The sequence below is a fragment of the Catharus ustulatus genome, chromosome 22 (genome assembly GCF_009819885.2).
Source record: "Catharus ustulatus isolate bCatUst1 chromosome 22, bCatUst1.pri.v2, whole genome shotgun sequence".
NCBI classification, from domain to species: domain Eukaryota; kingdom Metazoa; phylum Chordata; class Aves; order Passeriformes; family Turdidae; genus Catharus; species Catharus ustulatus.
This window is the reverse complement of record NC_046242.1, coordinates 2,220,950-2,247,540: the sequence shown is the minus strand read 5'-3', so window position 1 is coordinate 2,247,540 and position 26,591 is coordinate 2,220,950. Positions and strand designations below refer to the sequence as shown.

The 26,591-nt window shown below is 42.0% G+C and overlaps 1 protein-coding gene across 10 annotated transcripts in view; it reads right to left on the bottom strand.

Annotated features, from left to right (window-relative positions):
- Positions 1-26,591, bottom strand: part of BCAS3 (BCAS3 microtubule associated cell migration factor) — a 295,160-nt gene that overhangs the window by 98,452 nt on the left and 170,117 nt on the right. The gene's annotated exons all lie outside the window — the stretch shown is intronic.

The following is a 26,591-nucleotide window of genomic DNA, read 5'->3' as shown; positions in this document are numbered from 1 at the left end:
TCCCTAAACTTCCCTACAAGCTCAATTTGTTCCTACCTAAGCACATCGTCATGAAAACACTTAAAAGCACATTAACAGTGGAGTGACTTGGAGATTCAAATACATCACTTAAACATACATATTTTATACATTTAATACCTTTCAGAATCAGGCCATAAATACAAATGGATGTTAAAAAGCATGACCCAGAGTCTCAGTCTGTCACTGTGGCCTTGGCCTGGGCACCTGGGGTGATGGGTGCTGTGCCCTGGGAATCTCAGGGAAGCACAAGATACATTTTATTTTCCCTCTTTTATTTTTATTCTTTCAATTTTTTTTTATTTTAATTTGCAGTTTACATTTGCTCCATGTGCTGAAGAAGCACAGGCAACATGAGGAAATTTTAGCCATTATTTTGGGTGACTGAACCCAGAGTTACACACAGGGTCTATTTTTAAGGGAATTCTTCAACCCAAGGTAAGGAGGTTCCCTTTGGCCATGCAGCACCTTTATCCCAGGTGGGATAAATCATATTTGGGAATAAAGCAAAGGAGACAGGGAGGATTCAAGCAGTGACCTGTGCAATTGCAGGCTCCATGATGTTCAATAAACAGCTGCAGTGGTGAATTCATCCCTTAAATCTCTGTATTGATCCAGCACAGTCCAAGCCTACAGGACAGGCAGATCCTCAGCCAGGCTCTGGAATCACTTTGTGCATCCAGATGAGCCATGGGATCATTCAGGTTGGAAAAGACCTCCAGGATGATGGAGTCCAACCATCAGAGGCACAATTACATCAGATTCCCCTTTGGAATGAATGTGACTCTGAGCCTCTGACTTCTAATTGGTTTTGATCATGTTAAGAAACAGAATTTAAAATATTACATTTTTGTTTTTGGGGAGTTCAGGAATGACCAGACCAACCCAGTGCCTCTCCTTCACCAAGTGTCTTTGTGCAGGTGAAGGATGGCTGGTGTGAGCAAAAGCTACAGCATAAAACCAAAAGCCAGGTTTCATAAATTACATCCAAACTGGCAGGGCAAATCTATGAGATAGAAGTGAACATAAAAGCAAGTGAAATAACATGGACAGGGAGGCAGCAAACAACCTTGCCTAAGGCACAACACTAATGCCAGACTAACTTCAAAGCAGGCACTGAACCAGCACAGGTGACAAACAATCTGCATAAAAATAAGTCTAAAGCAGCACTGGCTCCTTTTCCTCCCCTTGTTCCCTTCTGCTCCTGCTCATTCCAACTCCTTTCTTTATTTTTTTTTTTTTATTTAAGACATGGGACAATGTATATAAATGAGAATGCAGAACTTGGACTACAAGTTTCCTCAAATAAACTCGGCTAAGAGAAGCCCACCACATCAGAAGTTTTATTCTGCCTATTTCTTTTTGTTTTGCTCATTGTAATTTATAATGAACCTCTTCCACAGTAAGCTGACTCAGGGAAAAACCATTCTGAAAGGCATCAGCTACTGATGAATTGTTTTTATTAATTAAGTTAGAGAAACAAAAACCACAGTGGTTTTCAGTGCTTCAACTTGCAGCAGAACCCACAAGCTTGGAGGCAGAAAGTGTGAAAGTCACAGCCCTGCTCTGACATCTCCTGCGTTTATTTACTGAGGGGCTGAGATTCCACAGACAAGGGGTTTTTTCCTCTCTCTTAACATAAAGATTTGGTCCTTTGAGCAGCTGATTTGGACTTCAGAAAGCACCACAAAAGCCACTGCCTTTACTGCATTAAAAACTGAAATAAAGGGTATTAAGCAGAAGTAGCTTTTATATACCCTGATATTTGAGAGGTTCAGCCTGCACGGGGCTTTGCTGAAAGAAGAGTGGATGGGAGAATAGAGTTAAGGAAAGCATTTAATCCTGCTGAGTTCCAAAGACCTTTGGATTTTCCTTTTAAGTTTCAGCAGCCAAGGGATTCAAGTTTTATTTTCCCTCAGGATCTGAGGCTGAGGACATTGAGGAGAATCTCTGGATTTTGGACACCCCTTGGTCCTGGGACATCACACCAAGGAAGGTGGGGTTCCCTTGCTGGGATTTCTTCCCTAAAACATGCAGTTGGTGAAGAAATTAATAATTTCCTATAATAAAACTTCTTTAAGCTAGAATCCTCTTTGAAAAATGACATTTTATATCATGAGCCTCTACCTTTGGCCATCAGCTCTTCCTCTGCTCACCCACTCAGCACTGTTTTACCCAATCTCTCGCATCTTTCATGGAAAGAACAAAAATACCCTAAAATTTGCACATGCAATCAAAAGGAAGCTTATTCATACAGTTAGGACATGCTTTTTCATGCACTGCTGGTTACTGGAAAGTTTAACTTTTGTTAGAGGATAGAAATAAAACAAAACAGGAAAGTGGATATTTTTCTTACTTATTTCAAGTGTACATATTTTGAGTAATTTTATTTTTTCCCTGTGACACAGAATAGAGGCTCTTCTTGGAGACTGTAATAGCCCTCAGCGTGTTTTCCACCAAGAATGCAAAAAAGAAACACTTTTGCTGGAGAAGTCATGGAAACTGGTAAATTGAAGACACAAGCCCTCATTGAAAACCTATAATTTTTTAATTAAATTTACATGTCAGTGGATCTTTTGAGCTTGGCCTGTGTGTTTTTTATAATCTACGTTTCTCGTGCTTTTTCCCATGGGTATTTCTGCACGATTTCCAAACTGGGATTACTCAAGTTGAAGTGTGATAAAGGGCACATTATAGTTATATTAAGCAAAACAGGGAGGAGAAAGCTTTTCCATAGTGCAGAGAAAGCTGCTCTCCAAGCCTCATTTCTGGTAACAAGCAGAGCAAGGCAACCACTCAGCTAGAAACTGCTGCCATCAAATCAACGCTTTGTCTTGAGAAAAGGGGGATTTATTCCATCCCATTCTGCTTTCTGCTGAAAAATAAAGGTTGTTTGCTTCAGAATCAGTTAATTCTTGCTCTGGGGTATCATGAAAAACATGTGAGCAACAAAACGAGAGGGGAGAGCTGTGTGTTGAGCATGGGTGGAATTTGTGTGATGCTGTTTGGGTTTGGGGACATGGTTTGGGTTCCCTGCCCTTCCCAGCGGTTTCCCAGCCCTGCTGTTCCTCCTCTCAGCTCCCCTGGAAGATGCAGGGATTGCACAGAGCCTGGCCCACATCAGGAGCACTTGTCACCAGTGCTGCAGCCACAGACAGGCAGCAGCTGGATGGAGAAGGGAAGGGAAGGAAAGGAAAGGAGGGCATGTCAGCTCAGAGCAGCAGAAAAGGTTTTTCACAGCAGCTATTTGCAACCCTCCAAGGAGCTGCAGAGGCTGCCCATTAAAACCCTGTTAAAACACTTCTGATGCTGTCAGCAGTGGAGAGCTGAAATAGCACAGTGATCACTGAGATACTATCTGCCTCAAGCAGTTCAGTGGTACTGTCAATAATATGAGCAAGAAGGTACAAGATGAGCAACAACCTAATTCCTGCATCAAAATTTCATAAACTCCCTCAGCTGGTAAACACTAGAGATGTGGGCAAACACAGGCCAGCCAACAAACCACCCAGAAAAGATGACCTCTGGTCTGGAATCTTTCCCAAAAGCTTTGAACCCTTAAGTTAATTTACACTTTGAAAGCAAAGCAGAGTGGTGGCAGGGGAAAGCAGGAGGGGTGAGGTGATGCCTTCCCCATCAGTGCTCCTGAGCTCCACACTCCTGACAGTGTCCAAGGAAAAAACACAGCACCACTTTCAGGCACACACTCTTCCAAATAATCCCAGGTTATTGTTTCTTCCCACTTTTAATTTTTGATTTACCTCCACTGCTAATGCCTTGGGATAATTTTTGCAAGTGTAGTCTTGCCATGTAGGAAAACTTGTCACTTCTTGAGGAAAGCAATGCCTTGTTTGAAAATAGATCTGAAGTGCCAGGGTACCAAAACTGTGAGTAATGACAGCAGAATCATCTACTACTCTGCTACTCTGTGCTTGTGAGTAAGTGCTACTCACAGTGAGGAAGGGCCATGGTGAAGAGTTATTTATAAATACAGTAGCCTCTGAGTAAGAGCTTAGCTATGAATTCACTGCTCTGGCTACAATTTCGTGAGAAAACCAACAGAGCCGGATTTTGGTTTTCCAGTTTTAAAAGCTCTACACACACTGCAAACTAGCAAAAATAATTCAGGAAGGATTGGGGTGGTTATTTATAAAGCAGCCATAAAAGCAGAGATGCTTTAGTTCCTTAGGTGCTTCCTCAGGGTGGCTTTGGCAGGCAGGGAAACTCCTAGACTCGGCTTAAACCAGTCTCAGATGCTTCCCCCTTTTTATGCAATAAATATCCACTGCAGAGAGCCAAAAAGCCAGAGCTTGCTGGAAATCAAGCCAAGAATTAGCCTGTCACCTGCCCAGCAGTGCTGGGTTTAGGGGTCAGAATAACCCTCCACTTTTTAACAGCAAGGGTCTCAGAACAAACTCCTGTCAGGTGCACCCTGGATCTGCACAGATCCAGCATGCTGAGAAATATTTTTGATTTTTTTCTGTCAGCCCAGAATAATTAATAATAAATTATTTGGGCATTAAAAAAAAAAAAAAAAAGGGATTGGGAAAACACTGGGGTAAGAGGGTCAGGCTCACCACTCTCCTGAATTTCCTACCCAGGAACACATGATTTCCCTGTGCACCCTGCAGAATAAATGGATATTTTCCAACTCCCACATTACAGGTCATGACTTCCTGGTGCTAATTTGGATTCTGCTGAGGAACTTTTTATCGACTGGAGTTGGGAGAGCAAGGCACAGCAAGAGACTCTCGGCTTGGCAGTGTGTGTTTGAAAGCTGCTTTACAGAAAACTCTGGTTTTACCCCACAAGGACATATAGCTCAGATTTGGGATGGAAGCAGACACTTAGAAAACCAGAAGGAACAATTCCCCAATTTAATTCTGAATTGTAAACACAAAAGGGATGGTTTCTTAGGGGATTTTTAAACCAACTGCCAGCTTTATTATCTGCTGTGCTTCCAGTTTGGAGAGTCCAAGGGGGATATTTTCAGCTTGACACACAAGTTATCCATCAGACCAAGCTCTCCCATCTTTTTGGCAGGGAGTTGGTTATTTTAGTGCCACTGAGCCCTTTGCAAGTGGGCAAATTTCCTTCTGGACAAGCCCTGGGCTCAGACAGAGCCACCTGAAAAGTCTGATTAAAAACTGAGAAATCCTAAAATTAAATATCTTTTACTTTTTTACATGTTTTCTGATTTTAACTGAGTTGTCTTTTCCCCTTTCCTTATCTGCAAGAAAACTGAAACCATTCAGTGTTAGAGAGAAGGAATAAAAGAGTCAGGACAGCCTCACTGCCTGGCTCTCACCAGCCTGAAGTTAAATCCTAAATGCCTTTGTACAACTGTTCCCCTTCTTTTATGAGCTAAATATTGTGGCACCAGAGCACGAAGAATAAAATTACAACCATTTGAGATGAGTGTAACTTTTACAAGAGTCAGATATCCCCAACAAGCTGACAGTCAATAACCCAGCACAAATCAACTCTGGCAAATAATAGGTGTGTTGACCCTAAATTCATGAGGCAATAAAACCTACCAACAGCCTGTTGTTTTTAAAATACTCAGGCACTTCTCAAAGACAATATAGTTTTTGTTTGGGAGCAAGAAGATCATTAATTAGGAAAGCTTTTAAAGGAAGTTTTAGTATCATTAGCAAAAGCTAATGGGAAAATAAATTAAGTTACAACATCTGACACCAAGTTTGGAAAAGAAAGGCACTAAAAACCCAAAGCTGCCTTACATGTCCCAAGAATTGCACCCTTCTCCCCAGACCTCCATAACCACAATAAAAAAATTAAATTTCCCCCATTTCTCACTGCATTTGGAGTTAGGCACACATTGCTGCCAACACAGTCCCACAGATATAATTTGAACCAACTTTGTTCACCCCTCCAGCTCCACCACAATGAAAATACACTTACAAACACAATCTAACAATCTGTTCTTCCAAATTTGTCTTTTTTTTTTTTTTTTCTGAGAGCTTTTCAAGAATAGTAAAACTCAGGTAGAATTGTCCTTTTGTAAGTTCTTGTATGAATTCCTACTCCTTGAAGAAAAATAAATTTCCTAAATATTTGGAGATTAAATAATTAAATAATATGCCATGAAAGGTGGCTTAAAATATTTTATGGCTTGGAGGAAAATTTTCTTTTCCCTTGCCCTGGATGCTCTGTTCAGAGACGCCACAATGTCTGTCAAACAATCCTTGCATACGAAGGAAGGCACATAATGACATTGTCCATTATTTCAACCATGTCAGCTGAGGAATTATGAAAGATTTATACCTATTTCATATTAAAACTATTTAGTAAATGTCACATAGCACAGCAAAAAACCACGGGCATGTTATGGAGAGGGCAGCAGAGCTCTCAAGGATGCCCAAGCTGAGCAGACTCTGCAAGCAAAGGGTTTGTGTGGCCATAAAACCCTACAGTGACACCACCTTCCTCTGGTTTTCTAGGAAAACAGAAAACACAGGATTTAAATATGATGTCCTTTAAAAAGGAACGTGTGCAGAAAGTAAAATTAAATATTAAAATCAACTAAGGCAATTAAAACTACAACAGCTCAGGACATCAAACCCCTGCTCCTGGGCAGGTTGCCTAATTTAAGCATTTTCCTCTTCCCTTTTGCTTCAAGCTTTGCTTCTATGAGAAGTCAAGTAACTAACTTGCCAGGGGAAGAAATTTTCCTCTTCAATACCTTTACATTTGTGTAAAGCAAAATTATACAAAATGCAGATGCAAGCCCCAAAGGGAAGATCCTGGTGGGGAGCCACCCCTGCCAAGGCCACCTTAAATCCACCCTGAGCTGCTGCTGGCTCTGGCAGTCCCTGGGATGCACCAGGGCCCAGGTTCCTCCTGCTGGGATGGAGTTTATCCACAGGAAACAAGAAGGGAAAATTCATGCTCAGCTGCTTAATGGGAACTGACGTGGCCTCTCCAGAGAGGGAGAAACTTTGGATGTCAGGCAGGTTAGCACAGGGCAAGCAGACGGTCAATAAAATATTCAATAAAGGACTCTGATATGATAGATCTAATACTGTGGAAAAAGCCAGAAGCCTTTTTTTTTTTTTTTTTTTTTTTTTTTTGTGATAAAACAAGTTTAAAATGGTGGTTAGAATGGTCTATACAATATTAACCTTCTAAAGCTTGAAAACAATTGTGGCTGGGTTTTGAACTTGTTAGAAAAGGTAAAAACAACTAAAAGGTTGTGTAGCACATGATACATTTCTGGGCACAGGCAAAATGGGTAATTCAGAATAAGGGCACTGCAGTTTTTACAAAACCTGTTAAAATTATTTCTAAGCACATCTTTAAATATTAAAGAAAAAAAAATTATCTACTGATCACCAAATCCAGAGGATGCTCAGGAAAACAGGCAGAGATCCTGACCTGAGTCCCAGGCTTGTTCCTCTCCTCTCCAGCAGATCTAAGCTGCTGCTCATGTTCCCAACAGGATTCCAACCAGATTTCCTCTCTGAGCAGCTCCTCCACACCAGCTCTCCCCTGCCCTGCAGTTTTGCCCCCACATCTCCAGACTGGAGAGGTTGGTAGGAAACCCCTGGAGGGATCAGGGAGCAGCAGGCAGTGAGCAGGGAATCCCTGCAATCATTCTAATGAAGCTAAATCTTGGAGTTTACATAAAAGGAAAATTAAATCAAGCACTGGAGTGGATTGGAGAGAAATGCACCAGGAGATGGATAAAGTTAATCACGTTTACTGAAGGCTGATGCTGACCTACTCAGCCCTGCCTTGGAGATCCCCTGCACTTGCTGAAGTTTTATAATTTGGGAACACAGAGCACATGGGGCTGTAGCAGCTGCCCTGAATTCCTGCAGTGCTTTATGTGTGCTGGGGAATCCCACCTCAGCCCTGCAGCACCACAGCTGGGGTCAAGGGTGGGAATGCAGGAAAGCTGTGCACTGTCATTTGGGGACTCCCAAAGTCTGCTCCTGTCCTTCAAACCCTGCACCCAGGGAAAAACCTCACCCCAGTGAAAAAATGATAGTAAAATATCACTGTTACAGTGACAGCAGGGAATCACTGGGGTTGGAAAAGCCCTCTAAGATCATCCAGCCCAACTGTTCCACTGCCAAAGCCACCAGGAACCCACGTCCCCAAGTGCCACATCCACACATCCTTTAAATCCCTGCTGGGATGGGGACTCCACCACTGCTGGGCAGCTGTGCCAGCAACTCTCACACATTTACATTTAGCCCCAAAGTCTCCTCTGTGGCCTGGCAGGAGCCAAAATTCTGGCACACATGAGCTGCTGGGTGATTTGGGGATGCACCCAGCCCCTGGGCCCCATGTTGACTACTGGAGGTCTATCTGACATTTATCATTTAAGAAATTGAGTTGTACTTCCCAAAAGGCAGTGCTGGAGCAAATATATCCTTTTAACTCCTTTTGCTTTAACCAGCATCAGCTACTCAAACCACGCAGTGTCCTGATGAAGGAGCAAAAGATTAGGATATGAATCTGTCAAGTTTGGAATATTCTTTTCTGTACAGTTCTGTTAAATCACTGAAGACAGTAACGCCTCAGTATGTTCTGAGAATAGCTCATTTGTTCTTTATTTCAGTGTCACAGAAAAGATTATTTGCAACTATTCACTTCCTTACAAAATATTCAGATTCTTCAATGAAAAGCGTTTCCCACATTGTGGAGCCACCCACACAGCTCCATTAGAACGTGAATGAAAAGCTCTGCTTGATGCTGCTGAATATGTTAACCTCTCCTAGATCCCCAGCCCTGCTGAGCCCCTCTGCTCCTGCAACTGCACAAGGAACAGCCTGCAAAACAAGCTGGATTCTGTTGGTTTTGGACAAATAAAGGCAACAAAGGCATCAGATGATGATGACTGAATATCCTAATCTGTGCCTGAAGTTGTTTCACTTCTGGCAAACTAACCCTGAATTTCAGCTTACTAGGAATTAATTTTAATGTGCACCAGATCATAATTAGTAGTGGGATATGAAACATTTTCCCTTGTTCTCTGGGCTGCTGGTGTCAGCTTTGCCCAGTTTTAACTCAATTAGAAACCATCAGCAGTTAATGACCCTCAGTGGTCAGTGTGAGGCAGCCTGGTGGTTGAAGTCCTTTCCCCAATCACACTGTCCCAATTAACACTCCCACAGCCACCTAAACCAAATTTTTTAGGGAACATCTGTTCCAATCCTTACATCTTTGTTAGAAAAGTGCAGTTTGCACTGCAGAGCTGCTTTTGGAAATGTCACCTTGGTTTGGTGTCACCCTGACACCCCATGGAGCTGGTGTGTGACACCCAGGTGAGGACAGGAGGGGCAGGACACTGCTGGTACAGGGAGCTCAGGCTGAGTGTCCAACTCCCAGAGCAGCCAAAGCTCCTGTGTGCTCCTCCAAAGCTCCTGTGTGCTCCTCCCATTTGCTGCATGGCTTTAAACCTGACCTGCACCTCTGCTTTCAGCCTCATTTGCACAAGGACCTCGCTGTGGGCACACCAGGGTCACCACTGTCCCCACAGAACATCCAACAGCCAGGCCACCAGCCTGGTGCCTCCCCAGCAAACATGGACATGGATTTCCAGGATGAACCCATGCAGAGAGTTCAATTAACCCAAACACATCAAACCCCCCCTGGAATTCAACTGAATGTTCTGCACTCTCTTTTCTCCTAAGCGCAGTGTGACCTGCACATCAGCTCTGTAAAACCTCTCTTTCCTCCCCAATTTCCTGCTTCTCCTGCTCACACGTCCCTGACTGGGAATCCCAAGGAGGTGCACGAGGCTTAGGTATCACTTTTCCCTTCCCATCATCCTGTTTCACTGGGAAATCTGACTCTCCCATCTGTCCCTCCCCTCCCTGCCCCATCTGCTGCCATGAACCGGGGCTGACGCTGCAGCACTTTAAGGGATCACTAAAAGAGATGGCAGAGCTCTGAAGAAATTCAGAGGGGGAAAAAAAAGAAAAAGGAAAAAAAAAAAGGCAAGAGAAAGAAAGAGTTGCTCTTCTTTGAGAGCTGGCTGGAGTGCAGAGCTATCTTCATAAATAGACAGGAAACAGAAAAGACTAATGTTGGGCAGATGACAGATCTCTGAATTCAGTTAACTGGCCTTCAAGATATGAACTGTTCTATTAAACATAGAGGCATTATGTTGGTCATCCACTTTAAGCCCAAGAGTGATTAAAATGCTGGCAGAAAATAAAAACTGGCTATTGAAGAGCTTGCCCCGAGGTCCTAATTTCAAATCAAATTTTACAGCGCCGCACAGGAACAATGGCAGCCCAGTACTCCAAGTCTTCTTTTTGTCACTTTGTACAAAGAAACCCCCTCAAACTCTCTCAAAGAACAATGGCCCCTCTAGATTCACAACTACGCCAAGAATGGGCTCAAACCATACAAAAACACATTTTAAAAATACATTTTACACTGCCCTTGACATTTGAGATAAATAGAAGCCAATGCATTGAAATTCCAAGTATTTTTTATATCCTTTCACAATGTGAATTTTTTATTTTCTCCAGTCTACTTGATCTTTGACATTCTGGCCTCTGCAAGAGAGGGACACAGCAGAGCAGTCAAAGAAATTAATTATGCAGATAATTGCATTTTATTAAAATGATTACTGTAGCAGGGAGCGCCACAAACGACAGCGACACGGCCCCGGCCCCCTGAAGAAATCAAGAGGACACAAACAGTTCATTTTTAATTGAAAAACTTCTCAGCTATTAACATTTAATTATCTGTTACCGATATATGGCACGGAGTTTAATTAGCATTTTTCTATATTTCAGGTTGGCTTCTCAGTAAAAACCTCCTGTTTTAAAGTTCCTCTGAGCTGCTGCAGATTCCCCTTCCACAGCCCGAGTTTATTTGAATTTGGCAGCTTGGAAACAGCCAGTTGTGTTTCCTAGTGAACAGCACACAAGACCATATGTTTCAACATTTAAGCAATTTAGAATCAGAGGTATAATTCTGAGTGTCCTTAGCAGAAATTGTACATTAAATACCCAAAGGATGGGAGCTCTACAAGAGAGCCAGCCTTTTTTAGCACTTTTCCCATAGCAACAAAACCACTCCACACTACTTCTATCATCCCCTGGAATCACAAGCACGAGGAGAGCAGTGCTGAGCTGGCTGCAGTGCTCAGAGCAAGGGACAAGCAACCTCATCATTTTCCTTTTTTCCTTCCTGCACCTCTCTCCCGTCAGGATTCACCCCAAATTCCTTCTGAAGCACACCTGTGGTCAGCACTCGTGGACATCTATTTAGAAGAAGTCCTTAATCAGTAATTTCTTTTGCTAAACACATGGGTTGGGGTTGTTCTCTTTGTTTCTGGGGTGATGGATGTGACCAGAATTATGGATTTAAATTCAGATCCAGCACATCCAGCAGGATGGTGCTGGTTTGTCTGCTCTGCTTCTCCTGGTATCAGGTCACACAGCCTCCAAACTGCACAAGAATATTTTAAAAGAGAGAGACAAAAACTCAACAAATCCTGAGAGGGTTCACACCAATGAATCCACTAGTAAATATTCATTGTTCTAACCACAACAACCAGAAAAAAAAAAGAAAAAAGAAGGAAAATGAGAATCCAAGATTAAAATTCAGTGATATTTGCTGGCTGGAGGACAGGCACAAAAGAAGAAAAGCAGCATTTTATCCAGCTGGAGAATTTGAGCGCAGCCTTGCTGCAGGCTGGCCCTGCAGTCACACACAGCACTGGGGATCACGGGGTGAGCACGGGGCTGCCCTTCCTCATCCTCAGCACACAGAGCCAGCACTCAGCACCTGACACTTTCCCTGCCTTTAACCACTCCTCGGAGCATGTGCTGCCTGACACTCACTCATTCCTCCATTTCTCACACCAAGCTGCAAGAGGAAATCACTTTTTCCAGAGTGGGGATGTGCCCTGCTCTGGCAGGCAGGGACTGGCACTGCTGCAGCCTGTGCCTCTATGGGGCTGCCACACACTCAAACATGACTTTTCTTTCCCTGCTTTTATTTTTTTTTCCATCCCACATATGGCTGGAAACTGAAGTAAATGTTCACTTACTTGAATTTATTCAATTTGCATTTCCTCCCAGCTTTCATCCTAACACTGGCATTATATAACAGACATTACATTAATAATTTTAATTTCTAGACACAAAGTATTTTTCATCAGTATCTAAAGCTTCTTTTGCTTTGGTGAAGGTTCTTTCATTTTGTCTTGGTAGCCTGGCACAGAAAATTCCCTTCGAGTGTCTGAGTGATTCTGAGTGATTAAAACAAGCAAACAAACCCTCCAGAAATAATTCCATTTGTGGGCATTTCCTTTAACAGCATTAATAATCTAATGCATTTAAAAGGAAGATTTAGAATTCTAATTCACTTGTATTTCACAGGATTAAAAATGCAATATATGTAATATAGCCACAGGACAGAAACACAACCAGATCAAGGAGCTATTTCAACAACATCCATTCCTGTGGTGCAGGAGTTCAATGTCAACACCTCCCTAGGTCATTTAAATTTTACTCTACCAATCTGTAAAATGTAAAGAAAACATTTATTATTCAGATAGGCCTAAAAATACACATTCAGTGGGATACAGCTTAAAGAACAAACTGATGAGGACTGAAAACAAAACTAAGTTCTCACTTGGAACTAGATTTAAATCTAATACCCAGTCCTGAGTGACCTGTACACCTAATAGAGGACACAACCTTCTCTTAATGCCTTTGCCTTTTGTATCAATTGCCAATTTACAAATTTTAAATTTTAAATTTAAATATTCCATAGAAGAGCTCTTTTTATTTCCTTGCTCTGACACACCAGAGAGAAACGATATCTCAGAATGAAGGACACTGAAAGGGATTTTTTGTAGGTCCTGCTGCTGACACTGGCAGCATTTTCAGTAGAAATTATAAAGATGGTAAATAAATTGATGTTTGAAAAGGAAAAGAGAGAACAGAGAGAAATTCCCACTCCTGGAGCATCCGGCTACCTGGGCACGAGGAGCCCGCGTGCCCTTCCCCAGGCAGCTCAGGTTATTCTGGTCTCCTTTTTCCCTAGAAATTCCACCCTGACCCTGAGAAACTGTCATCAAAACAAGGCCATTTCCATGAACCATATCTCCACTGTGAAAACATTTAATAAAAACATTCCCATCCCATTCTAATTTTAATTTGTGCTAAGTTTCAACGCAAAGACCAGGCACAGCTGCCTGATTTCCTTCTCTTAAGCGCCCTGAGTTTCAAGTTCCCTGCCCAAAATATGAAATTAAATCTGTGGGACTTCAAGGCACATGAGGCAAATTAGCATTTAGGAAAATTAAGCTTTTAATGAAATAAAATGCCACTTAAATATTACTGGACTCTTTGGGTATATCTAATAGCAAGGGTACTAAATAAAGCTTTTATAAGAAAAAAAATGCACACTGAGGGAAAATAGGACTGTTATTTTTAACACTGATAATTTTGTTTAAAAGAAGATTCCTTCCTGTGCTTCATCATTTTACGTTATGCTCTATTATAGAAACTAATGTGGGAAAAAAAGTTCAGAAAAATCCAGGCCCAGAATATTATGGAAAAAAGAACCACCAAATGTAAAGGTCCTGTAATATTTGGTATCTTCAGATTTTTCTGCACTGGTTCACATGACCCCCAATTTATTTTTAGAAAGGCAGCAATTCCCACTTGGACACGGTGCAATACCTTGTACCCGAATGTTGCTTTGCACAAATAAACCATAGAAAGTGTTGACTTAAAAATAAAACATTGGAAAAGGAGAAAGTTTTTTTTCTCCGCGAAAATTTCCGGAAAAGCTGTAAACAAAGGCAGGTTTGGCTCGGTGGTTGAGTGGCTCTGTTGAGCTGTTGAGGATGGAGAACATATCAAACCTCACAGAGTGAGGAAATGTTTGTAAAACAGTTAGTAAATCATAGGCAGCGAGGTCACCGTGTTTAACAGCGGCGGTGACACTTTGCCAAAAGCCCAGCTGGGAAAGGGCGGGGATGCTCACAGCTCCTGCAGGATTCTTCACATCCCAAACTTCATTTAAAAATCAAATCAAACTCCTGGAAAGCAAGGAGGACATAGAGGGTTCCCAAATGAGGACTCTGCCAGGACTGCACAATCATCAATTGGATCACTTCAGTACCTGGTTTTGTTTCACCAAACAGAGAGTGAGCTGTGAAGTCACCGAGAAATTCTCTGCAAATTGATGCTGCCTGACCTTTTATCTCAGGGATGGAGCTTTGAGTTCTTGCTCTGAATTCCCACACAGAAACAACCCCAAAAAACCTGAGAACTGGCACAGCCAGAAGGTGAAATTACACATTTTTAAACACAGACACTACGAACCTGTGTATGAACAGCGAGAGTTTCATTCATCTGGTGCCAAAAAAGGCAGGAATGGTTATTTGGAGTTGAAAAGCTGTCATGCAATCACTTCATAATATGGAGAGATTTATGGAATGACTCACCTGCTACCGTAGGACCCAAACCCCGTCCTGGTGCTGGCAGCAAATGCAAAGGAAACACTTGAGCACATACTTGACTTCAGCTCTCTCATGTTTGAAGTTAAGCATGGACCTAAGTGCTCTCCTGGACTGGGGCCTATATGCTGGACAACCATGATAAAAAAAAAAAAAAATCCTTCCAGATTTCTTATATGTGACATCTGTGTTCAAATGCTGGGGTTTAAATGGTTTAAATGATGAGGAATTTTGTCAGTGTCCTGTTTCTCTTTTCAGCAAGTTATGAGGACACACTATCAGGAATTAGGGAGAAAAAGCTGGTCTGTAGTGATGAAAACAGTTTTTGCTTTTTGAGAAGAACCCATGGGGCACTACTCCTTCCTTTAGGTGGCAGAAAAGGGACACTGCAGTTGGAATGAGCAGTGCTGGTAGGGGAGAGATTAAGTAAGACATAATTTGCTCAGTGCCTGTTAAACCGTAGGTAGGACTGTCCCGTGAAGCCAGTGAAGTATGATAACAAAGTTCAAGGTTTTCCTGCTTCCTACTGGAGGGAAAAGAAGGAATAAAGAAATATTCCATTTGAGGGGGGCAATTTTTTCTTTTACACTTTCTGCTTTGTATTATGAATCTTTCCTTTTAGTCTCACTCTGCTGCTTTTTAAATAAAGTTAAATTTTCAGTTAAAATGACTCCTGAGTCCAAATTCTACATCTTTTGAACAAACACACTGTGGTTAAAAGGGTTTTCCTTATCACCAACCCAACCAAACCCATAAGAAAATTGTTTTTGTGTTTTTGGGGCTTGGTAAACAGCTAAAGATTCAAACTTTGCCAATAAAACTCACACTGCCCTTAAAGGCACTTCTGGTCCTGCAGCCACCAGTGGCCACCACCAAGATCCACTGGGCCACCACAGAAAGCTCCCCCTTGCCAGGGGGCTCCAGTGCAGCTGTGCATTTGAAGTGTCAAGGAAAAGGAAGGAAATGACTTTAAGCTACACTCAAGTTATTATTTTCACTGGTTTTCCTGCTTCAAACCCGAAGATGACTACTGAGGAAAAATATTCAGAGTGAATTTCATCCAGGGAAGTGCTAAGGACTAATTAAGGAATGAAATTACATTTCTAGGAGACTTGTAAGGATCAAATTAACACTAACTAACAAAAAAACTGAGGCCAACATTATATAATGCACATGGCAAAGCACTAATTCTACATTTAGAGAAACAGGACTTTCTACATGAATATGATCATATTTAACACAAACTCTACAATCAATGCAACATTAGGAAGAGGAAATTTGGAGAATTTGAAGGAAAATTAGAACACTGACAACAGAGGTTAGGCTAGTACTACATAAACCTGAGAGTGACTTTAAATAATTAAGCCACAGTAGTGCAACTTCAATCATTTCACCTGCTCTGTTTTAAGAAGAGAGATTTTCTTAAATGGAAAATCCTACAGGGAACTGATGGACCTGACTATTAATTAACCAGTGCTGTATGTTGAACATTTCCATTTGGTTAATCTTCTGGAAAGGAATTACTGTTTCATTTTATGAAATCTTCTTATTTACTCATTCCACGAAGCTTTGGGCATGTCTGCTACTGTATAGTTTATTTTTCATTCTTTTCTTCTTCTTTGGTCCTTCCTGGTCAAGTTTTGCTCAGTACTATGGATCAGTTGAGCAGTTCAATGAGATTAAATCAACAATATGTTTTAAACTGCCAGTACATAAGTTAAATTTTACCTCCCTTAATCCATCTTATGTGCTTCAGAATTGTGCTCCAAGAACCAGAGATATTAATTAACAGACAATAAATGCACTATTTAACAACTACAATGTCTAAGGAAAGCTCTTGCTGCCTGATAGAATTTTGTTCAGCAAAAATCCTTCTGCATTTGGGACAATCTTGGATATTCATTTGGGATATTCTCGTTCCCCTCCTGTCTCCAGCATATTTAGGGACCATCCCAACCCCTTCCATCTCTCAGGAACTGGAATTTGTTTATTTGTTACCACTGAGGCTAAAACTGGCCTGAAATACTCTTCCAAAGGCTCAGCCATTCCCATGGAGTCCTGTTGTTCCAGGTGCTCCTTGAGGAGAAGCTGCAGATTTTTGCCATGGAAGTTCTCAGCCCAGCTCTGCATTTCCCTTGGCTCAGCCTCAAGGAACATTTCCCTGCTCTCCCTGCTCCAACACCACATTTATTACAGGGAGAAACAATCTGACTTGCTTAGGTTTTCCTAAGGTGCACTGTGTGCCCTGGAAGAGTTGATTTGACCTGGATTCTGGACTTGAAATTATTCAAGCACATCCATGGATGTCACCAGTCCTGGATGCTTCCTACCAGTCACTTAATGGGATAAACTTGAAATATTTAAAATTTGCTCTCACTTTGCTTTCTGCTTTTACCAAATAGTGTAAAGAAATAAATTTACAATCATTTTCTCACAGTTGGTCCAACCATTGTTACTTCTGAGGGTTTCCAGCTGTAATTTGCCACCCTCAGACAGTGTCTTACATATTTACCTTAATTTTTGTTGTCCATCTGAATTATTTTGTGAACAGAGAGCCTTTACTGCAGATGTCTTAATGAGGGTTAATTAATTTTGGGTTTCAACACAACGTGAGGCTCTGTTTTTAACTTGACACACCATCACCATCTACTGCTTTAAACTTCTTGTCCCATTCAGAGTCCACACTCCAACTGCTGAGCTCTGTTTCACAAAACTAAACAAGCTGGCACTTGAGAAAATTAACTCTGTCAAGACAGAATCTACCAAAAATCTTCAGAAGAAACAACATTGCTTGGCTTTGGTGGAACCCTGCTCTCTTTTCCCCTCCAAGGCTGAACCTTTCCACAAAACTCATGGTTTTGTACCTAAGACCAGCTGGGACATCACCCCTGACACCTCATCTTCCAAACCCCACTCCAGAAAGACAAGAGTTAAAGAGAAAAAATAGAGAAAACAGCCACAAAAGAAATCAGGCTTATTAAGGCTTCTATTAATCCTCCTGCCAATCTTTTATGGAATTAGAACCTCTCCAAACGATACAGATTTTTATATTCTGATTTTTATGTGCATTCTTTTAGGCTGTAGAAGTCTCAATGTATGTTTTTCACTTTAAAAAAAAGTCAAATGATTGTATCTGTGTAAAAACATATAGTAATTTCTTGAGTAAATGCATTCCTAAGGGGCACTGCAAAGCCTATTCAGCTTCCCCCATGGCCTGGGTGCTCATTTCTATTTAAAACCAACCCCTTGCAGCAGTGCCCTTATCTCCAGAGGAGATTGCTGGACAGGCTGGTCGGTGTTTCCAATTTCCTTATATAACAAGGCTCCAGTGTCAGGAGGAAGTGGCAGATACTGGGAAATCAGGGTGGATAAAAAGCACTAGACCCATAACCCCCGAGGTCAGAAGGTTACGACTTCAGGGCCCTGCAGTAAGGTGGAAGGATGTGTTCAGGTAGTTTTAAATTACCTTGGTTTACTGCTCTTTTCCAAGAGGAAAAGAGATAAGATCAAATTCAGGAGATTCATATCACCCACACTGATATACACACACAGCTTTACTTCTTATTTCCCACTGTAAATAGTCAGAATGTTCAGAAGTTGGAAATTCTCTCCCTTGCAACTGTGAGGAGAGCTCAATGCTGTCCACCTATTGAGAGCTTTTTAAACTTCTCTGCAAATAACTATTCACAAAACCAAAAGATGGATTTGTGTGGCACCAAGTTGGTTTCCAAACCCTAACAGTCTCAGGGACAACTGCAGATGGAAAATGGAGCTTTAGCCATACATGAGGGAATTTGTGGATGTTCATGGGCAGCAGACAACACAGAAATCCTCTCCCCAGGAATGAAGGAGCAGTGAAATCCCAGTTTGCAGCCTGGATGCTCGAGTAATGACATCATGACCATCAAAGAACAGTCACCACTGGTCAGGAGGGCAGGAAACCAAAGTCAGAATGCAAAATTAAGGAGCACAAAACACAGCAGCAGCAACTGTGGAAGGCCTTCCCTGACATCACTGTGAGGATGGCAATGATGCTGAAGGAAAGAACATTTAATGTCCAAGGTTGTGGACAGATAAAGGCTTTGACTGGGCAGATCAAAACATGCTGAGAGGATGGGTACAGGTAAAAGCAAACTGTATCTGTGATTTAGAACCCAAAGCCATGACCAACAACTTCTTTGTCTCTCCTTCTGTTGAATCTGATGATATGAACGCTCAGAAAACACGAACAGAGCATAAATCTTCACATGACTCTTCAATCTGTCTACAAATGACCATGACATTACATATAAACTATTCCCTGGAATATATCTGCTCCCCTTTGAAAGAGTTAAGGAGTGTATCAGACACCGTGATAAACACAGAAAACCCAGCGTGAATACCAATAAATGCAAGCCTTCCGTCTCGGAAACTCCTCACTTATTTGATTAAGTTAGGTGAAAAACAGAGCAGTCATGCTTGTAGCTTTTCTTCCTTTTTCCTTCCCTCCACTCTTTTTATTCCTAATGCGAATCGGAAGTCTATGTGGAGCAGCCTGGCTACCCCCGCTCTAACCTCCCCATCTGGAAGGGAACTAACCAGCCTTGGGGCTACTTCCAACCCTTCCCAGCTGTTGGCTTTGGGATTTTTGTTTTTGCGGGCTTGAGAAAGCATATTTATATAAATGATTGCCATATCCTTTGCCAGCTGTTGACCCCGGTTGGGGCATGTTTTTCATTTCTGGCGGCCGCAGACTGGGGCTGACCCTGGCGGAGGCAGCGCGTTATGCAAACAGCTTCGCGCGCCCCGGCCGGAGCTGCAGCACAATGGGTGCCCAGTGCTGCCCCGGTGTTTCCCTCTGGGCTAAAATCCCCCCCAAGCCCTGAGCTGGGAGCAGCGCTCAGGAAAAATAAATGATGAGATTCACAGCGCTGGCCCGAGCCTTCCTGTCCCCGGCAGAAGCGCTTGGCGGGTTCGGGCACTCCAAAGTTTAACAAAAACACACGTGGGGAAGAATTTTCATCTCACAGGCAGCTCCTCTTAGCAAAGAGGTTCATGGAAACACACGTGGGGAGGCATTTTCATCTCACAGGCAGCTCCTCTTAGCAAAGAGGTTCATGGAAACACACGTGGGGAGGCATTTTCACTCAGCCACCTCTTATTTGGTAGCAGAAAGTTTCCTGAGCTGAGCTGTCAAAACATCCTGGATTGGTTTTTCTAGACTTGGTTTTCCTCGTGTGGAAAGCTGGTGGATCTTCACTGAAGTTTTTGAAAAACTGCAGCTAAATAATAATAATAATAATAACAACAAAACCAACAACAATAATAATAATAATAAATCACAAGGTTCTACTCAAATAATTTTAAACTTTCATCTCAGATGCATCTGAGAAGGGAAACCACCTTCTCCATGTCCCAAAGCACAGCTCTGAGTGCATCCATGTTTCCCCATCACCTGAAACAAAAGTTTTGAATTCCATTAAAGAAATGCTCTGTGAAAAAGGAAATCTCTCAACAAACCCTTCAGCAACAGCAGCCACTCACCTTGGCTGGCACCTCAGCAACCAACACTGCTGAAGTTAAATGGGACACAGACAATGAACTCCAGCCAGCCCTTACAACTTTCATAAGCATTATCAGATTTTTTGATAATAAGTAGAGGTGGCATATGTGTTCTGTTTAGTATGCAGAAGAGCCTCATTTTATTCTCAATGCACAGATTTAATTAAAAATAAATTTACTGTTAACGCTTAAAGTGGTGCCAAGATTATCCAAACAGAAGGTTTATGATACTTAATAATTGATAAGGGGAGGGAAATTCACAGATTGGCAGTGATTATTATTTAGCAGGTCTGTTTGCAAAGGTGAAAGTGGCATTACAGCCAGTCAAAAGGGAAAAAAAATCCTTTAGAATTTGTGGAGTTGGAAAAATCTGAATTTAGCAAACACTTTGCGGAAGCATCTGGAATGAAACCGATTACTGATCCTGACAGTTTGAGCAACTACTTCTGATAATATTGAAAGTATTCAAAGTGTTTTCTCAGACATCAGCTTCAGCCCAAATCCACACAAGGGAGGGGTTATTTTATCTTTTCTTTTTTAATTTGGGCACATGCAGGAGATCAGCTTCTTTAAGGCGCTGATTCTCCGCTTGGATTTCAAACCAGCTTTAGCACAATGTGCCAGAAATTTCCACAAGTGCTGAGAGAATTAACTGATGGGATCTTTGAAGCCTCTCTATCCCAGATTAACTAATGCAAAATCTGTGAAATCACAGTTCAATCTTCTTTTTTTCCTGGCTGGATGTGTTTGCAGCAGTCGGGATGACAAGATGCTCCCAAGCCATCTGGCCCCTCGCACAGGATTTGATTCAGAAAATTAATAGTAACACCATTGGTGTGCACAGATTGCAGCAATCCAGACACGTAGGCCTGTTACACAACCCAGCCTTTTGTAACTCCCCCACAGGTTACACACACTGAGAGCACTGCAAAGATTTCCATCAAATCCTGTGAGTAACGAGGGAGAAATTCCACCAAACACCGAGCCCGGGGCTGCCCTGCTCTGCTTCACCAGGGCAGGGAACTCGTTCATTTTATGGGGAAAACCTGGATTTTGAGTCCTCCCCTCAGAAGAAAAAAGGCAAATTTTTAATTTTTTTTTTACTTTCATGTATTATGCAAATATAATGTCTATAAATAATGCAGCCCCCTGCTCTCAATAAGTGCTACCTCGCACGTATTGGCCGAGGAATGAAATCCTTCTTTTAGGACTATCACACTCCACCCGTTTTCATGGATGAGCAAAGGCTCTGCTGGAGGCAAACTTCAAGTTTTATTTACAAACCAAATTCTGACCATAAAAAACAACAGGGCTGGGAGAATGTCAAGGCAGCTTTGGACAACTTTTTCTGCACAATCCAGAAAAACCCTTATTCTGTACGGAAAAGAAAAGCTTTTTGGCAGAAGTGCTGCATCCTGGAACAGACTTGGGGTTGGAAGAAACTTGTATAAATTATCTATGTTAGATAAATTGTGTATTAAAATGTTACTTTAAAAGATTATTTTTGTTTGGTTCAAGCCGAACATCTCACTATATTTTACATAATTCAAAGCTTATTCCCATTAAAATTCATTAGATCTGTGTATTCAAACCCACGAGGTACCTTTGGAAACACTGAGCTCGTGTTTAACTGCAACTGTGAATTTTCAGCTTTCTTTAAAGGTTTCTAAGCAGGGTTTTTGTGCTGCAGCAGAGGCTGAGGAGGAGGAGGAGAGCTCCGGGGAAAACCCCGCTGTGTCAAACGCACGGAAAAGATGGGAACAGAGGGGATTTCAAACAGGTACATCCACTCTGAGAGTGCCCTGTGAGGGGATGCTGAGGGCTGAACATGATTCCAAACACAGTGTAACTGGTAAATACAGGGAACATTAATGGGAACAGTTTTGTCTCTTTTACCGGCGCTGATGGATTCCATCGCTGTGTGAGAAGAGGGGAAGCCTTGCACTCCTTGGCATGAATTTTTAAGCCCCTTAACGGTTCCAGAAAACACAGTATAGAAAGTATACAATAAAAAAAAATGGTTTGGCCTTTGGAGCATTAAAAGCAGCAGCATCTATAAAAGCCAAGGAGGTGAGAGCTCCTCGGGGAATTGCGGCGGTGCAGCGGGAGAGCTCGGAACAAACAAGGCAGGAACAGCCATCCCCAGGATATTTTGGGCAGCACTCCCGTGTTTTCCCTCTCAGAGCTCGTTTGGAAACACCTTCAGGGAAGTGTTTTTGGAGGGCTGCACTTTCTCAAAGGCAGGTCCCTCCAACGTGCCGGGCTGCTCACCCCAAACTACTCATCACCGCTGCAAACCCTCCTCTCAGGCTCCTCTGGGCTTGCACATTCCTTAAAACACTGGCAAAAGTGGAAAGCTTCTTTTTTTTGTTTTGTTTTATAACCTCCACCTCATCAGTTCTGAGTTCAGGTTTCAATCACTGCTGCTGATGATCATTTTTATTCTGTGACGTGTTGGATTAGTCTGACTGTGTCCTGTTGAACCAATGGAACACTCCCCCTTCCTCCAAACAGAATTAAACCCTAAATGAATAATTTCCCTTTTTTTAAAGATGAGGGATAGCCACAAAATGCATGAGACTTTACCCTCCAAAAAAACCCTAAAATTCAAATCCTAAAAAAATCTTTTAGAGCCGAATTCTTTGAGATACTGAAGTTTTCCTAAGTCTGGAAGGTGCTGAGGCACGTCCAGGGCTGCACTCACTATTTGCTGCTAAACTTAGGTTAATAGCTGATGACCCTTCCCATTCTTAACCCTGAGCTCTGACCTCCTGACCCACCCCTGGTGACGGTGTTTATAAGCGTGTTGCCACTGGTGTAAATAAAAAAGGAACACAATGTGCTGAAATTGTTACTGGTGATGACAACTGACACACATTTTACACCGCCAGTGGGCAAAGCCATCAATAAATAACTCCAAAGCTGGTGTTAATGTGCTCAGAGCTTCTTGTGGTGCTCGTGTCATTTGTGCTGGTTTTCTTCTTTTGCTGGATTTTTCTGGGACAAGCATGAAGTTTCCAATAAGGAAACAGACCCAAATTAAGGATGTTTGCCATTAGCACCAAAGCACAGCTGGATTTTCTACCTTCCAAGGTGCTCCTCCAAATACAAAATCCCCAAGAAAATCTCCTGCACCACAGATCAAGCAGAGCAGCCTGTTTTCTAAAAGCTTCCAAGTGAAAAACCATGTGGGCTCGTGATGAAAATAAAGGTTTTTGAAAATCCCTGGCTGTGGGGCACTGTGAAAACTCTTGTTTTCCATGCTGTCCACAAGTTAACCAAAACAAACTTTAAAAAAAAGCCAAAACCTATTGGAATGCTTTGTATAAAAATAAGACAAAAGGACAGACTCTAAAATTGCACATATCTCTTAAAAAAATCCTTTGGGGTTTTTTAAATGAAATAATTTTTTCTAAGTTTACTGCAAATTAAATTTCAATGCAGATTAGAATTACATAGTGACAGTTAAAATTTACAATATATACAACCACATTCTGCACCAGAACATGAATTCCTGTCACTGAAATTTGCATCTTTTACTGGATACTGCAATGGCAAATCCAGACTTTCTTAATTTATGTGGGTTATTTCAAATTATAAACGATGTAGGGTACAAGGGCTCCTTTTTGGAGTTCCCACCCCTCTCTCTGCCAGCCCCTGGCAATGGCTCAGATGGAAACACAGAGGGAAAACAAAGGGGAACCACCAATCAAAAAATATCAGACAGATTTCAACATTTCCGAGCTGGAAATCTTCTGAGCATCTCCACCAAACTGTCAAGGGACTGTGAAATCCTGCAAAGAGCACAAAACCCACCCAGCCTGGAAAACTGGGGATTCCTGAGAACCAGCTGATCAGGAAATGCAGGAAAATATAATATCAAAATGTAAGATTTTCTCCAAGTCCTGTCAACTAACATGTAAAATCTTGCATTTAATGGTGAAGAGTTAAAATCGGTTTTTTTCTTATTATTGCTGCTACAATTTGACGAGGCAAAAGCTCCACGAAAGGAACAAGTGATAAAAGTGATTCTAGTACATGTAACAACCTATAAAATATGGTCAAACAACATTAATCTGTCCTTCTCCAAAAAGAAAAAACAGATTACTGTGTAATTGCAAAATCTAATTTACATCCCCCTATTTTCCATTTAAATTTCCACTTTTAGGAACTATTCCCTTGCTCCCAAGTTGTGCCTGTGTAAAAGATGCTTTGCCACGTTTCTAATTGATTCGTTTTACACTATGGAAAGGATAACAGTGATTTTGCAGAAGAATTCTTTCTGCCTTGCACACATCTCTCATTTGCCCATCTTAATTCAATTAAAGGAAGTAAGGACGGTTTGACCGATGAATGAACCATCTTTTAACTGAGGACATTTCTGTGTAAACTGGAATACACCAAGCACTAATTCTCAGCCAGTTACTTCCGATCTGCAACTTTTATTTTGAAAGGTCACGGCTTGGTCACTGAAAAGACAGAGGATATTAAATGCTGGCAAGCATTGTACAACAGTGCAAAACTGCAGGCTGATATCAAAAGATTTTAAACTCAAATGCAATTTATATGCAAACAGTCTGTATTTATTCTTAGCTATCAGTAGCTGGAAGTCAAAACTTTAAAGCAACCCCTCTTTAAAAAACAAGAAATCCTTGAAAAAACCCTTTTAAACCAACCCAGCTCAGTGCATTGTGTGTCTGGTCCTTGGAAGGACATTAAGGAAAATATAATTTCTCTATTTCCCAGAGGATTTATGTTGTATTGCTGGGAATTGCTATGCCCAGGACACTAAATGGATCACTTCTGTGGGTTGTTAAGGAAATATGTACAGAAACACTGAGCCCAGCTACCAAAATTTATTTACAGCTGTGAAGCAGGGACAGATCATTGTGGATATCCAGAGTTACCTGCAATACAATTTCTGCCATCAACAGTGGTACCACCCTTTCATTTGATTTGATTCTCTGCACTGAGCTGGAATCCCCTGGAATATTGGATATATTTTAATCTGTCAAAGGGGTTTAAGAGTGGAACAAAAAGCAACAGCTTCAAAGATTAATTTAAACACGCACAACTACTTTCTAAGAATGTGAAGGAAATGCTGCAACCCCAGCTGTGAATTTCATGAGAGCATTTATTTCTACATCAAGTAGAGAAGTTCCCCATCCTCATCCTCTCCCCAGACATGGACACTCTGCTGCTCCTGCACCATGGTGAGAGGAGAAAAATTCCTTCAAGTTCAAGGAAAAAACAGCAGGTTTGCTGAGGAGCAGCGGGGAAGCAGCACAATCCAGGGGTGGGTTTGACAGTGGGGAGCATCAACATTTTCTGTGAATTATTATTAAACAAAGACAACATTTCAAGGAGAAATAGGTATTAATATATTTTCAGGATTGTTCCCTCAGCACCTTTTGGCCACTGCTCTCAGCCTCACTGCATAACAGGAGATGTCTGCAGATGATGGCAGAGAAGGGAATGGTCAAATAAGGATATTTTTAAGGAAATACTTGCTGACAGCACACAGAAATGAGGATAAACACATGCCTACTGTTTCAAAGCAGCTGCAAAGGCTGAACTTTTATTAAATAAACACAGCAAACACGGCAGCTAAAGCCCACAGGCAAGGTGCTCTGTCACCAGGGAGGTGAGGATGATGAGGGGTGTCCTTGACCAACTGCTTGGCAACTTCCTCCTGAATCTGTCAGGGAGCACCTGAGGAGTTTAAGGCTGAATTTCCAGAGAACAACAAAGCATGGGGGGACACATTTGCACCAGTGATAGGGACAAATTCCAGGTAATTAAGGAGCTCTAAATGTGCCTTCTCTCACTGCCAAGGTGGCCATGGTGCCCTCAAGGAGTCAGACCCAGGGCTCTCCCCAGAACACATCTCAGACAAGAGTTGGGATCTTTGTGGGTTTAATTTCAGACCAGTCTCACACATTTTAAACACCCAGGTTTAAAAGTGATGCAATAAGTTTTACTTAGGATGGTGACAAAATTACTTGCTGGATATACAAAACCCCTGGCAGGTTTTATATCTCACATTTTGGTGACCAGGTAGAATCTGAGTCACTTCTGGAAAGCTCCCATTTGCATCTAACACCACAGACCAGACATTTCTGTCACCAAACCCACGGCACAGCAAAAAGTGGAGGGAGAACCCCTCAGAAGCAGAAAGCAGCTCTCATGTTGGCCAGCATTATAAATAAAGGACATCCAGCCTGTGCCACGGGGAAGAGTTATTCCCATTTGTGAGCTTTTCCTGGAGTGAGAGCAAACCCCACTAAATATTCCTGTCTGCCTTGGTGTGCACAAAGAGCCCGGAGCACATAAATCTGGAGGAATATTGCTCTTAGAAGGACCAAGACACACACAGAGGGATGCCCATGGAGATGATTTAAGGCTCTCAGTGCTCTCCTGGCTGCTGTTTTTGGGGTGGCATCAGCGGGATGCCCACACCCCCAGCGGTGGCACCCGTTGGGTGGCAGTGGCACTGCCAGCCTGGCCAGGCTGTGTGTTAATGACCTCACAGCAGTAGACAGATCCAGTCCTTCTGCTTTTCTTTCTC